Genomic DNA, 12,989 nt, shown 5'->3' with positions numbered 1-12,989 from the left:
TTCTTAATGTTTGCATTAACCAATGATATTTTCTGGTATTTTGAATGTTTCACCATTCTCTGTTTTTTGCTATATATATATAGATGACAACACTTTTGTAAGAAGAAGAACTGAATCTCAGCAGCGAAAAAAATGCAAAGACACTTTTATAATTTTATTGCTCTTTTTGTTAGGTTTTTAAGCATATCTGGTAAGGTTCATGAAAAATGAATAAGTCATAATAACTATGTTTGTTGATAGCTCATACTATCACTGTGAGCCGAGCCCCTCAAAAGACAGCTTGTGTACCGAGTAACCGACAAAGAATCCTCGAGAAGAATGTGACAGATTAGAATGAGACTAGTGGTCGGGTGTTCACAGACCGCCTCGACCACTGTATCACCATAGATTAAAAAGATGCATTAAAAGCCTGGTTATGTGCGTCCCATCCTCAAACAGATGTCGCAATATCCATTAAATCTCAGAGTGAACATATAAGTGATGGAAAAAGATCATTTATTGCATCTCGCATCCTTGATAGCTTGTCACTTCACCACCTGACCTCTGACCAGCTTTGTGGTGATTAGAAGCAGAACATTCAATGCAACTGAGGTGAGGGGAACATGAGATAAATATCTTCTCTACAAATATCTTGATTCCCCTTTCCCTATAAATACCCTTCACCTACACCAAGACAAAGGTAATACCTCTTCATGTAGTAAAAGCCTTGTATCCATTTTCTCTCAAACACAAGTTAGTTTCTGACTTAACCATCGGAGAGGGTTAGGCTAGAATCAACCCCAGTTTACCCTTAATTCTGATATCGTTTCAAGCGCGCAGATCATCCTTCGAGGTCGCTCATACTCGAAAGCCCAAGACGGGTCCAAGCTCCCGGATAGAGCCCCTTATACGAGAAGGACACGCGGTATACATTTTGGCGTCTTGTGGGAATTAGACTTTATTTGCGAACATAAGCTACATCCCCTCACCCATCCGAGCACTGACGCAAACGAAACCAAACTATGTTAAGAAACCAACATCTCGGAAAGAAGGCCTCCACGAGCACGGTGGGAGAAATGCCCAGAGACGAAGAGATAAGCTAAGATCGGTCGTCTAAGAGGCCTGGAGGAAAAGATGAGCGGATTCGAAGGTGTAAAAGATGTACATAACCTTAGCAATAGCCTCCGTGCACAAAATGAATACTGCAGGAGATTCACATTGAGCTAGTAGATCAGTACGCACGCAGAGGTGCCCGAACCAACCGGCACCAGGGACACCGACGGAGACTCATCCTCTTCAAAAGCGGCTGAAACACTGTATGAACGTGGCCGACGCTAGAAACATCCTAAAGGAAAAAAAGCACAAGTGGCGGGGACACCGTGAATGCTTAGTGGAGAACCTTCGCAAAGGGAAAATCAGTCGGCTCGGATGAGGCCAAGGAAGAAGTTGACACCTCACCTCCAAACTCGGAACCCGGTCATGGGCAAGCCGAGAAGTGTGTGGATCGACTCGGGCAAGTCAAGAAATCCAAAATGCCCAGGGGACCCGAGTTCACCGAGGAGGAAATTCCCTTACCATACACCTGGACCTGCTCAAGGCAAGGGTTGTAGGGGATTCGAAAGCTCCGAAAATTCCTTTGTACGACGGGATGACCAACCTATATGATCATCTGGATAATTTCCGCTACACCATGGAAGGACGTGGGGCAAACAAAGCAACCAAGTGCCGCCTGTTCCCGACAACTCTTAAGGGCCCGGCCACGAGTTGGTTCAAGAGGCTCGCCCCATAGTCCATTAGCTCTTTCGTCGAGCTCAGGAAAGTCTTCTTGGAAAGATATATGATCATTTCATATCGGCTCTACTCTGCAAATGACTTATCAATGGTCAAACAACGACTCGACGAAAAGCTTAGAGACTACATCACTCGATTCAATAACGAATACGCACGCTGCGAAGGGTGCGATGAGGCCACGGCACACAACGCACTGCGATGGGAGGGCTTCAAGGAGGAGATTTCTATTTTTCCCTTACTAGGAACCTGCCGGAGACATATAAAGACCTCCTCTGCGAGGCTACGAGCTATTCCCAAGCCGAGCAATTGAACACGGCTAGAAAGGCCACAGCAGGGTCGGTCCCAGAGACCTACGCGGCATACCAGCCCAGGGATAAGAGGCCCAACGACTATGCCAACGATCGGTCAGCGAAAAGAAGGAAGGGAGAGCTAGGGTCCTCGGCTCGGAAGGGCGATACCAGACCTGAGAAGCATAATCAGTACACAAATTATACCCCATTGAATAAATAAAAAGGGTGAAATATTTGCAGTAATAGCCGGTGAGCTCCTTAACCCGAAAAGGGCAAGATTTCCTTACCGAGGAAGGAGGGATGAAGGCAAGTATTGCAAGTACCACCGCGACTATGGTCACCACACAGATGGCTGCTACCAATTGAAGGAAGAGATAGAAGCGCTGATAAGGCAGGAAAAATTAAAAGAATATGTTACGGGAAACGCAGCACCCATAGACACACATGCACGAACCAAGATCGACGACAAACCGGGAGTATCCCGAGTGTACATATCCACCATATTGGGGGGACCTACGATGGCAATTCCAACAGAGCCATAAAAAGATACGCAAAGGCTTACCAAAGACGAGCCTGTCAAGATCATGGCAATGGATACTGAAAACTCGCCCACCCGACCAGCGTTGGAACTCGAACCAATATACATTCTCTCACAGCGATACTACGGGTCTCACTTTCCCCACCACGACCCCGGTCATCACCGCAGATCGCCCATTTTTTTCGGCGAGGCGCTTTGTCAACATCATTTTTTGGCGCCTTTAGACAATCGGGGGTCGGTGAGAATCTCCTCGACCGACATTGCCCTATACTCATTACCTTCAGCGGGGCATGTGCAACCCCTGGCCACATGCCTCGACCAGATATGAGGACGTACTGCAGCGCACCAAGATTACAATGGATTTCATCATCGTCGAGTGCCTTTCTTCATACAATGTCATTCTCAGTCGCCCCGCCATCGGTGACTTAAATTTATCAATCAACATGAGGGCATTACTAATCAAGTTTCCTACACCTCGTGGGGTTGGTAACGTCAGGGGTGACTAAGAGTCGGCTCGGACATGCTATGCCTCCTCGGTTAAATTCAAAACCAAGCTAACCTACGAGGCATTTGGTGTAGAAACTTGTGTAGCTGATACCTTGGCCCCCTCTTCGGCTATTGTTGACCCAAGAGAGAGATCAGTCCCGTTAACCCACAGTCCGTCGAAGACCTCGAGCTCATAGCACCTTTTCTCAACCACTTGGATCGGCTTCTCTGGATCAGGGCCTAGCTCACGCCAATTGTTCGGCAGCAACTAGTTAGATTCCTGACGGAGAACACTGACATCTTCGCCTGGTCTCATGAGGATATGCACGGAATTAGCCTCGACATAATCACCCACCGCCTCAGCATCGATCCGCAGTCCCGGCCGGTCCGCGAAGCATCGGGCATACGACGTTGTCAGTACGCCACCATGAAAGAAGTAGACAAGTTACAAAAAAAACAACTTCATTCGACCGGTGGATTACCCTAGTTGGTTGTCCAATGTGGTCATGGTTTGGAAAACAAAGGACAAGTGGCGGATGTGTGTTGATTTCACCAATCTCAACAAGGCGTGTCCCAAAGATAGCTTCCCCTGACCAAGAATTGACCAACTAGTTGATGCCACCGCGGGGCACAAGCTCCTAAGCTTTATGGATGCCTACTCGGGATATAACCAGATCCGCATGCACCAAGCTGACCAGGAAATCACTTTGTTTATCACCCATCACAGCACATACTGCTATCAGGTCATGCTATTTAGCCTCAAGAACGCGGGGCCTACTTATTAATGATTGGTTAATCACATGTTTGCCGACTAGACTGGCAAGAGCATGGAAGTCTACGTGGACAATATGTTGGTTAAAAGTGTCCATGTTGACCAGTACATCGCTGACCTCGCGGTCACTTTCGCAATCTTACGGAGCTATGACATGAAGTTGAATCCTGCCAAATGTGTGTTTGGGGTCGGCTCGGGGAAATTTCTAGGGTTTTTAGTCAGCCATGGAGATATCGGCGAACCTGCATAATGTCCAGTGCCTTCATCCAATGTCTTAGCCCAAGACTCGGAAGGAGGTCCAAAGCCTAATGGACGAGTAGCAGACATTAAACCGGTTCATCTCCAAGGCTACTGACTGATGTCTCCCCTTCTTCAAATCACTTAAAGACAATAAGAATGTCGTCGATTGGACACCCGATTGTGCTTTGGCATTCAAAAATTTAAAATACACATGGGCTAAGCCCTCATACTATCCAAACCCGGAGTTGGGGACGTCTTGTCTTTGTATCTCTCCGTCTCCTCCTCGGCTGTCAACTCGGTGCTCACTCGAGACCTAAACAAAACCCAAGCACCCAGTCTACTGTGTGAGCAAGGCATTGATTGATACAAAAACACGATATCTGCTGATCGAGAAGTTAGCCCTCGCCCTGATCACCACGGCTCGGAGGCTACGCCCCTATTTTCAATCCCATTCCATCCTCGTCCTTACGATCAGCCACTCAACTTGGTCCCGAGAAAACCCGAGACCTCAGGACGCCTTATCAAGTGGTCGGTAGAACTAGGAGAATTTGATATTACTTACCAGCCGCGCATAGCCATGAAGGTGCAGGCCATCACCGACTTCATTTCAGAATTCACCACACCAACCCACAACACCAACATGCCAGGGCCATTAGAGCTAGCTCCGACCTCAGCATAACCTGACGCGGACAGCTAGGGGTGGTTGCGGTTCGGTAACCGTGAATTTTTGCCCAAACCGCAAACCGATCGACTATTTGCGGTATGGTGATTTTTGAAACCGCAAACCGTGGTCGGTTACCAAGAATTAGCGGTTTAAAACCGCAAGTTCTCAAGCATTCACAAAAATATAAATTCACAACCTAAATAAATAAATACACAACCTCAACTTCTCAAGCATATATAAATTCACAATCTCCTCAACTTCTCAAGCATTCACAACCTAAAGAAAATTAAAGTTACAATTACGAGCATTCCAATTAAAGTTAAACTTCTCAAGCATTCCAATTCCAAATCCTTTAAAGTTACAAACCAAAAAGAAAATGCAAAGCAAAATGAATTAAAGTTACAACTAAAAAGAAAAATCCAATTCAAAGTTAATTAAAGTTACAAACTAAAAGAAAAATGCAATGCACCAATGTTACAAACTCAAGTGTTGGTGGTGAGTGGATTTGAAGAACACTGTTGTGTTGTTTGAGTACCAAAGCTATCTACAAATAAAACAACATAGTTTAGTACATCTTATTATAAGAAGATCAAATAAAACAACATAAATTGGCTATACTTTGCGGTTTGCGGTAACCGCAATTTTTGAAAATCAAATACCGTAACCACAACCGCAATTGCGGTTCGATTCTTCATACCGCAAATGCTGTTCGGTTTACCGCGATCGCGATTTTATTGCGATAAATAGTCGGTTGGTTTTTGTGGTTTTTCGGTCTAAAATGTCACCCCTACGGACAGCGACCAGACCACAGACCCGACAGGGCCACAATGGACCTTGTTTGTCGACGGTGCTTCCAATTTATAAGGTTGTGGCGCTGGCCTGGTTTTCATATCCCCGCATCCCGGTGGAATACGCACCGATTTCGCCTGTGCATCAAATAACGAGGCCGAGCACGAGGCACTCATTGCCAGCCTGCGCCTAGCAAAGGAATTGGGGGCTGCCTCTATTCACGTTCATAGTGACTCCCAACTCGTGGTTAATCAAGTCACCAATGAGTATCAAGCTCGAGAGCCGCATCTCACCGCCTATGTTCAGAAGGTCAAGGAACTCCTCTCTCACTTCCGCGCCTAGCAAAGGAATTGGGGGCCGACTTACTCGCCTCTCGCCTCGGCTATCGATACCACGCTCACCAAAGACATCCCCATCGAACATCTCGCTCAAAAAAGCATTAACTTACCAGCTTACACCAGCATGGTCATCGACGAGGCACCCACTTGATAACCCCGTCCGGCCTTCCTCACCATCGGCGCTCTTCCTGGACAAGGTCCAGGCTAGGAGGATCTAAACCTGAGTTACGCGCTATACTATTATCAACCATAAGTTATACAACGGGGTCACTCATTGCCCCTCCTACTTTGCGTTACTCCCGAGAAGGGCATTGAGGCTCTCCAAGAAATCCACGAAGGCATTTGTGGTGACCATACTGCGGCCCAGTCCATGGCACACAAGGTGATTCGCAAAGGGTATTTTTGGCCTACCATAAACGCCGACACCAAGCGTCTTGCCACATCTTGCCGCCCTTGCCAAATATTCGCAAACATACCTCATCAACCACCTGAGCGCCTTACCACAATGACTAGACCTTTGCCATTCGCACAATGGGGATTGGATTTGATCGGCCCTATGCCTAAAGGGAAATGGCAAACTACTTATGCAAAGGCGTCGCTGTTGATTACTTCACTAAATGGGCCGAGGCAGAACAATTGGCGACTATTACGGCCGCAAAGGTGCAGAGCTTCATTTGGAAAAATATCGTCTGCCATTTTGATATCCTCACAATCTCATCACGGATAATGGCAAGCGCTGATCGCAAAAATTTCACGCTTCGCTCACGATCTCAAAATCAATCTTCGTTTCTCTTCCCAGCGCACCCACAAGCAAACAGCCAGGTTGAAGCCGTGAACAAACTCCTCAAACGAACGCTCAAGAAAAATTTAGGGGCTAAGAAGGGAGTCTAGTCGAAACTCCTACCAGAGGTTCTCCGTATTCCCTAGCCTTCGGTACCGAAGTAGTGATTCCTATTGAGGTCGGCATTCCCACACACCGGGTCACCCACTACACATCAGAGAAAAATACGGAACAACTTTGCCTCAGCATGGATTTGCTCGAGGAACACCGTCTTCAAGCAGCTTTCCATCTCGCTATGTATCAACAATGGGCTGCTCGGTATTACGACTAGCATGTTCGCCAGCAGTAGCTTTCACCGCCTGGCGACTTGGTTCTTCGCCGGGTGCTCATTGGAACCAAAGATAGAGCCGCTGGTACTCTAAGAACTAATTAGGAGGGCCTGTACCGAGTTCATAATATCGCCTGACCTGTAACATATCAGCTCGAACACCTAAATGGCAAACAGTTGCCCCATCCATGGAACGCCGAACACCTAAGGAAGTACTATCTTTAGTTCACCCGGTGTAATCTCTCATAGACAAACTATTTTTGTCTCTCCATATACTATGTTTTTCTCCAAGCCCGAGCATAGCATTGGGCTACCCAAGCTAGTCGTTTGCTCGGTGTTGAGGCCTAAAAAATCCACTCTTCGGCCCAAATAAATTCTCGGCCCAATGCGATACCTTATCGAGAAGAAACCTTATTTGGGCACGCGAAAGTTCATCATATGCGCTTGCACACATGCCACGCCAAGCGACATGCCACGCCAAGCATGGAATTAATATTCCGCACCTAATCACGCCACAAGCTTAAGTGGGCCCCAAGCCACTCAAATACCCGAGGCTTGCTTGAGTAGGTTGTGGTATGAATGGTAATAAATCAACATGAGGCCCATTGATGGGCCGACAAAATGGAAGTCTTACGTTACTTAGGAGCCTCGGGACTCAAGTCTATTTCTTAGGCCCAAACATATGGGTGAGCACAAAAGAGGAAATAACCCATTAGCTTAACCAAATTAGCCCAACACCTCAACAAAAATAGTCCAATTGACTAACAAAATATCTGAAAATCTCCAGCACATGGTTGGAGACAAAACCATGACAAAAGCCAAAGGCCACTCACATCTGCAGGCTGCTGGAATCTTCAACACATTGGAGGGAACAAGTTTCAAGCAAAAAACATCCAAAAACCAAGGGATACTTGAGCAAAACACCATTCAAACCAGTGTCCATACTCATTTCTTTCCCTCATCATACCTAGCTTTGGAAGAAGAAGAAAAGAAGGAAAAAAGATGGTTGAAAATATAAGTTCTCCACTAAGACAGCTGCATGAAAGGGCCTTGAGCACCCAAAAATCTCTGATTTTGTGCAAAAGGGCAGAGTGGGTTTCACCAAAATATGATGATTGAAGAGATGAGGGGAGAAAGGAAAGGAAATACTTGGCCAAATCAAATAGAAACCATTAGGTTGTTTTGGAAAATGATAGCTTCCAGCGCCTATAAAAAAAGGCATTTCCTACCCATCATCAGAACTCAGATTTAGATAGCAAGCTTTCTCTCTTACCTACAAAAAACCCAACAATTTCGTGCACTATTCACCATTCTTCTCCATTTTCCTCTTCTGGCAGACCACTTTCATATCGTCAGAAGCTTTGTCAAGCTGCCGGAAGAACATTGTTCTTTCTTTCTCTCTTCTCAGCCAAATCAGCCTTGAAACCTCTTCTTCCTCACCTTAAACACTCCCCTTTCTCCCTAAGAAGCCATATTTTCCTCTTTGGTGCTAAACTCATGCTAATTTTGCTTCCATGCCACAAGCCTTTCATGTCAAGCTAGAAAATTTATCTGTAAGCATCAAGAAATCATCTGTAAACTACTGTTGTTTTGGTTGGTGAAGGTAACCAAGATGCTTCCTAAGGCTCTACTACCCTTTCGAAGCATTTTTGGGGCTTGATTTTCGAACTCAGACAAAGGGGGACAATTTCATCAATCTGCGCTTTACGGCAGCCCACCCGTTTAGCTACCGGAAGAAAAAGCCCCTATATAAATTGGCGACTCTGCTGGGGATCAGGCCATTATCTTCACCAACGCCTTCGAAGAAGAAGACCAAAATCAATAAACCAGAGAAAATAAAGAGATAAGAACATTTCTTCTTTCTTGTTTTTTTTCTTTTCTTTTGTTGGCTATCTACTTTGCAAAACAAGCATAATAAGAGTTACTGACATGTGCCTTTTGCTTATGTCTTAGATCTCCATTCTCAAGCAAAACCAAGTCTTGTACAAGGGCTGGGGCCTTAAGCAAATCCATCATTCATGCCATTGAAGCGAACTACACATGCAAACTCCAAAATACTTGGGGGCTTCGTGCTAAGAAAATCTGTTAAAAAAAACAAAACAAAACAAAACAAAACAAGAGGAGTCAAAATTCAGTTCCAAATGACTAGGGGGCTTCCTGCCAATTGAAAAAAAAAAGGGTCAAGCACAAGCACTTCAAAGTTTCTCATGCTAAACTAAGCTATACCTCAGTTCCAAGAGATGTGTGATTCAATATTATTCACATCTTCAACCAAGTCCAAGCTATATACATTCATTCATCATTGTTTCCATCATTTACAATATTTTTTTTTCAAACCTTCTTAACCCCTGCCCGATTTCAATCCATCCTTACAACAATTAAACAACCTCATTGCACCTCTAAAAGAACACTCAAAGCAGCCTCAACGACTAGCTTGTTTTTCTCATGCTTTGGAACCTATAAATCAAGTCGAAAAAAAGATACAGACACTGGAGAGGTACTCGTGAAAATAAAATAGAGGTGCTGGAAGCATATTTTCCTACATTCATCCATTCTCCCACAGCAACAGTTCAACAAACTCATCAGAGCTTTAGAAGAAAACTCAAAACAACCTCAACAACTAGCTTGTTCTCTTTCTCACCCACAGTCCCTCCGATCAAGCAATTCAAATCTTTCATAAGCCTTCATATTGCAAGTCAAGATGAAAAACTCACCTTTGTTCTATCAAGTTCTTAGCAAATCAGTAAGAAGATGACATTCCTCGTGCTTTGGAACCTCTCAATCAAGCCTGAAAAAGAAACAAGGGAGTACATTGGCGATCAGAAGGAACTCGTAAACGAAAAAGGGGTATTGGAAGCATAATTTTTTCCAAAGACAAGTTGCAAGAGACCAAAACTCACTTTCATGCTAGAAAATTAGACTTCTCATGCTTTTTCATGCTTTGGAGCTTCTAAACAAGAGAATACGTTAGCCAAAATCAGACGCCGGAAAGGTCTCATACACAAACGGAGGCGTCGGAAGCATAAATTTTCTCAAAGTGCAAGCAAACTCATCTATCAAGCATTTAACAAAATTCATGGGGTGTGATACCATCCACATGCCAAGAAATTTCATTTCATTCAAGCATTCCAAGCAATTCGGGCATTTCAAGCAAATTGAAGAACTCATGCTCTTACGACAATAACTTTCAACATCATGCTCTCACGACAATATTGCTCAAGAACATGCTCTAGCAATACTCAGATCAGCACTCAAGGCCAACAGAAAGGACATGCTAAATTCCCAAGCAAAAGCAACATGCCAAGCAAAGCTTATGCACAAGCTTTCCAACCATCCTATCTAGAACATCCCACCTTTAGAAAATCACTATAAATCAAGCTTACAATCAACAAATCCCAGACTTTCCAGATTAGAACTAGACATATCAAGCTTCATTTTTCCAAATTTTCGTTGCATTTCGAGCTAGGGAAGCATGTCAAACAGATTCCTAAAACAGCCCATGCAGCAGAAACTGCACAGCTCCAGCAGCTTAACCCTTACTTTGAAATTCCACCGAAAATTCATTTTTTCTTCAAGTGACGCAAGACCAATTCCAACATAACCATTGAGAAGTCCATTTTTATGTCTCAAAAGCTCCAACTCAGATTCGGAAAAAAACATTTCAAAAGTTCAAAAAACAGCCAGCAAGCTACTTTGAGATATTTTGACAAACACTTGGCATGCGTACCCAAGTGAGCTTGCATGACTCTTGTTTATCACTAAGCTAGAATCCTAAACCAAAAGCTCAACCTTAGAATTCGATTTATAGTTCACAAATGCTGGGAAATACAGAGGAACTCAAGCATTCAAGACAAGCATGCAACAAAGGCATCAACATCAACTCATGAACATGCTTAAGAAAAATGGAGGCAGAGAGCACTAGAATGGGTGGATGATCCTCAATTTTGGATATGTTATAAACAACATAATTTTGAGCAAGTTTTGTGAAGCAAGCGCAATCATCCGAGCATCATAAGTTAAAGACACATGCAGAAGCAAAATCTGCAAAAACTCACCAGCCATGGATGAATGCAGAAGTTGCAAACCAGCTTTAAGGTATCAGAAAAATTCTACAAATTCTACAAATTTTACAGGCTATAGTACTCGAGCAGATGAACAACTTTCATCAAGGGAGTTTTCTAATCCGAGTTTCCGAAATATGACTTATGTACTGATGCACAATACCCACGGGTTTGGGTCTTGAAGAAGAAGGAGGAGAATGAGAAAATAAAGTATGCCATGCCAAATGAAAGGAAAAAAGAGCAGCTACTTGCAAATAAAAAATTCAAAAGGAAGAGGCAACACAATTTTGCCCACATGAAGGCCAAGCCAGTCAAGAGGATAACGGCCCCAGCTCTCTTATGAGCTCTGAAGCCCGCATCTCTTCTTCAACCCACCATGCATCAATACGAGCATTTGTGAATCAATCCACACAAACCATGCAACTCAAGCATTTCACTTGATGCAATCATTTCAAGCAAACCAAACTAGATATCACATATCAAGCTTTTCAAGCAAGACAGTCATCATAAAAATGAGAATGTTAGAACTTGGCAGTTCTAGCTGCTGAAAGCACAGAGAAAAAGCCATGCTATCACCATATAATGCCAAATTGTCCCAATTGCAATGAAAAGATACCCCAAGTTCATCACGCCAAGCTATATCTTGATTCAACTCAACCGTTCAGAGTGGGTTTCACCAAAATATGATGATTGAAGAGATGAGGCGAGAAAGGAAGGGAAAGACTTGGCCAAATCAAATAGAAACCATTAGGTTTTCTTGGAAAATGATAGCTTCAAGCGCCTATAAAAAAAGGCATTTCCTACCCATCATCAGAACTCAGATTTAGAGAGCAAGCTTTCTCTCTTACCTGCAAAAAAAACCCGGCAATTTCGTGCACTATTCACCCTTATCCATTTTCCTCTTCTGGCAGACCACTTTCATATATGTCAAAAGCTTTGTCAAGCCGCTAAAAGAACATTGTTCTTTCTTTCTCTCTTCTTAGCCAAATCAGCCTGCAAACCTCTTCTTCCTCACCTTAAACACTCTCATTTCTCCCTAGGAAGCCATATTTACCTCTTTGGTGCTAAACTCATGCTGATTTTGCTTCCATGCCACAACCCTCTTATGCCAAGCTAGAAAATTTATCTGTAAGCATCAAGAAATCATCTGTAAACTGCTGTTATTTTGGTTGGTGAAGGTAACCAAGATGCTTCCTAAGGCTCTACTGCCCATTCGAACCATTTTTGGGGCTTGATTTTCGAACTCAGACAAAGGGGGACAATTTCATCAATCTACCCTTTACGGCAACTCAGCCCGTTTTAGCTGCCGGAAGAAAAAGCCCCCTACACTCGGCTTACGCACATGTGTAATTCTACCTTTTGTACTTATGAACTTTTCTTTTCCTTGTTTATTCTCGTTCGTGTCTCTAAGTCTTTAATCACTGCACCTTTAGCTATCGTTGTTTTTTGCTGTATTGTTAAGAAAGGCCTTTGGTCGGCTCTGCTCACACAAATTTTGCACATGCATGTTCATCAAATCCAATTTGCAAACAAATAAACAACACAACCACAATCAAATTCAGTGCCAAATCAAGACTTAATTATACAAAAACGCAAAGCACGTTCACATTCATCGAGCCGACCAGCGGCCCGTCTCAGTGGTTCCAAAATACTTTACGAGTCTTACAAAAATAGAAATGGGGCATCTACTCTAGTATTCTCTTGCTTCTTCCGATGTAGTTCCTGCCGCCTTGGTCGGTGGGGTCAATTTGGCAACAGCTCATCGGTTCAACAAGATCACCTCCTTGGGCTACTGTTTCGGCCCCCTGATTTGCCGCCTTGGTATCCAGTCTGCCACCACTTTAATTTCTCCATGCTCACCTTGCTCTACGCCGACCTCCTCTGCTTCCTCATCCAATAAGCTCCAGTCCAGGGAGGGATATTTCTCCCCAA

The 12,989-nt window shown here is 44.1% G+C and overlaps 1 long non-coding RNA gene across 1 annotated transcript; it reads right to left on the bottom strand.

The window, feature by feature from the left end:
• Nucleotides 1-7,040: 7,040 nt before the first annotated feature.
• On the bottom strand, nucleotides 7,041-11,502 carry LOC148921617 (uncharacterized). The gene is made up of 5 exons (XR_016121900.1): nucleotides 11,052-11,502; nucleotides 9,897-9,946; nucleotides 9,711-9,784; nucleotides 8,926-9,078; nucleotides 7,041-8,793 (listed from the first exon to the last, which is right to left on the bottom strand). It is a non-coding gene; the product is annotated as an uncharacterized LOC148921617 (long non-coding RNA).
• Between the last annotated feature and the right edge of the window lie 1,487 nt (nucleotides 11,503-12,989).

This window comes from Prunus mume, linkage group LG1 (assembly GCF_029339155.1).
Source record: "Prunus mume cultivar Tortuosa linkage group LG1, ASM2933915v1, whole genome shotgun sequence".
NCBI classification, from domain to species: Eukaryota; Viridiplantae; Streptophyta; class Magnoliopsida; order Rosales; family Rosaceae; genus Prunus; species Prunus mume.
This window is presented reverse-complemented; position numbering and strand designations above follow the sequence as displayed.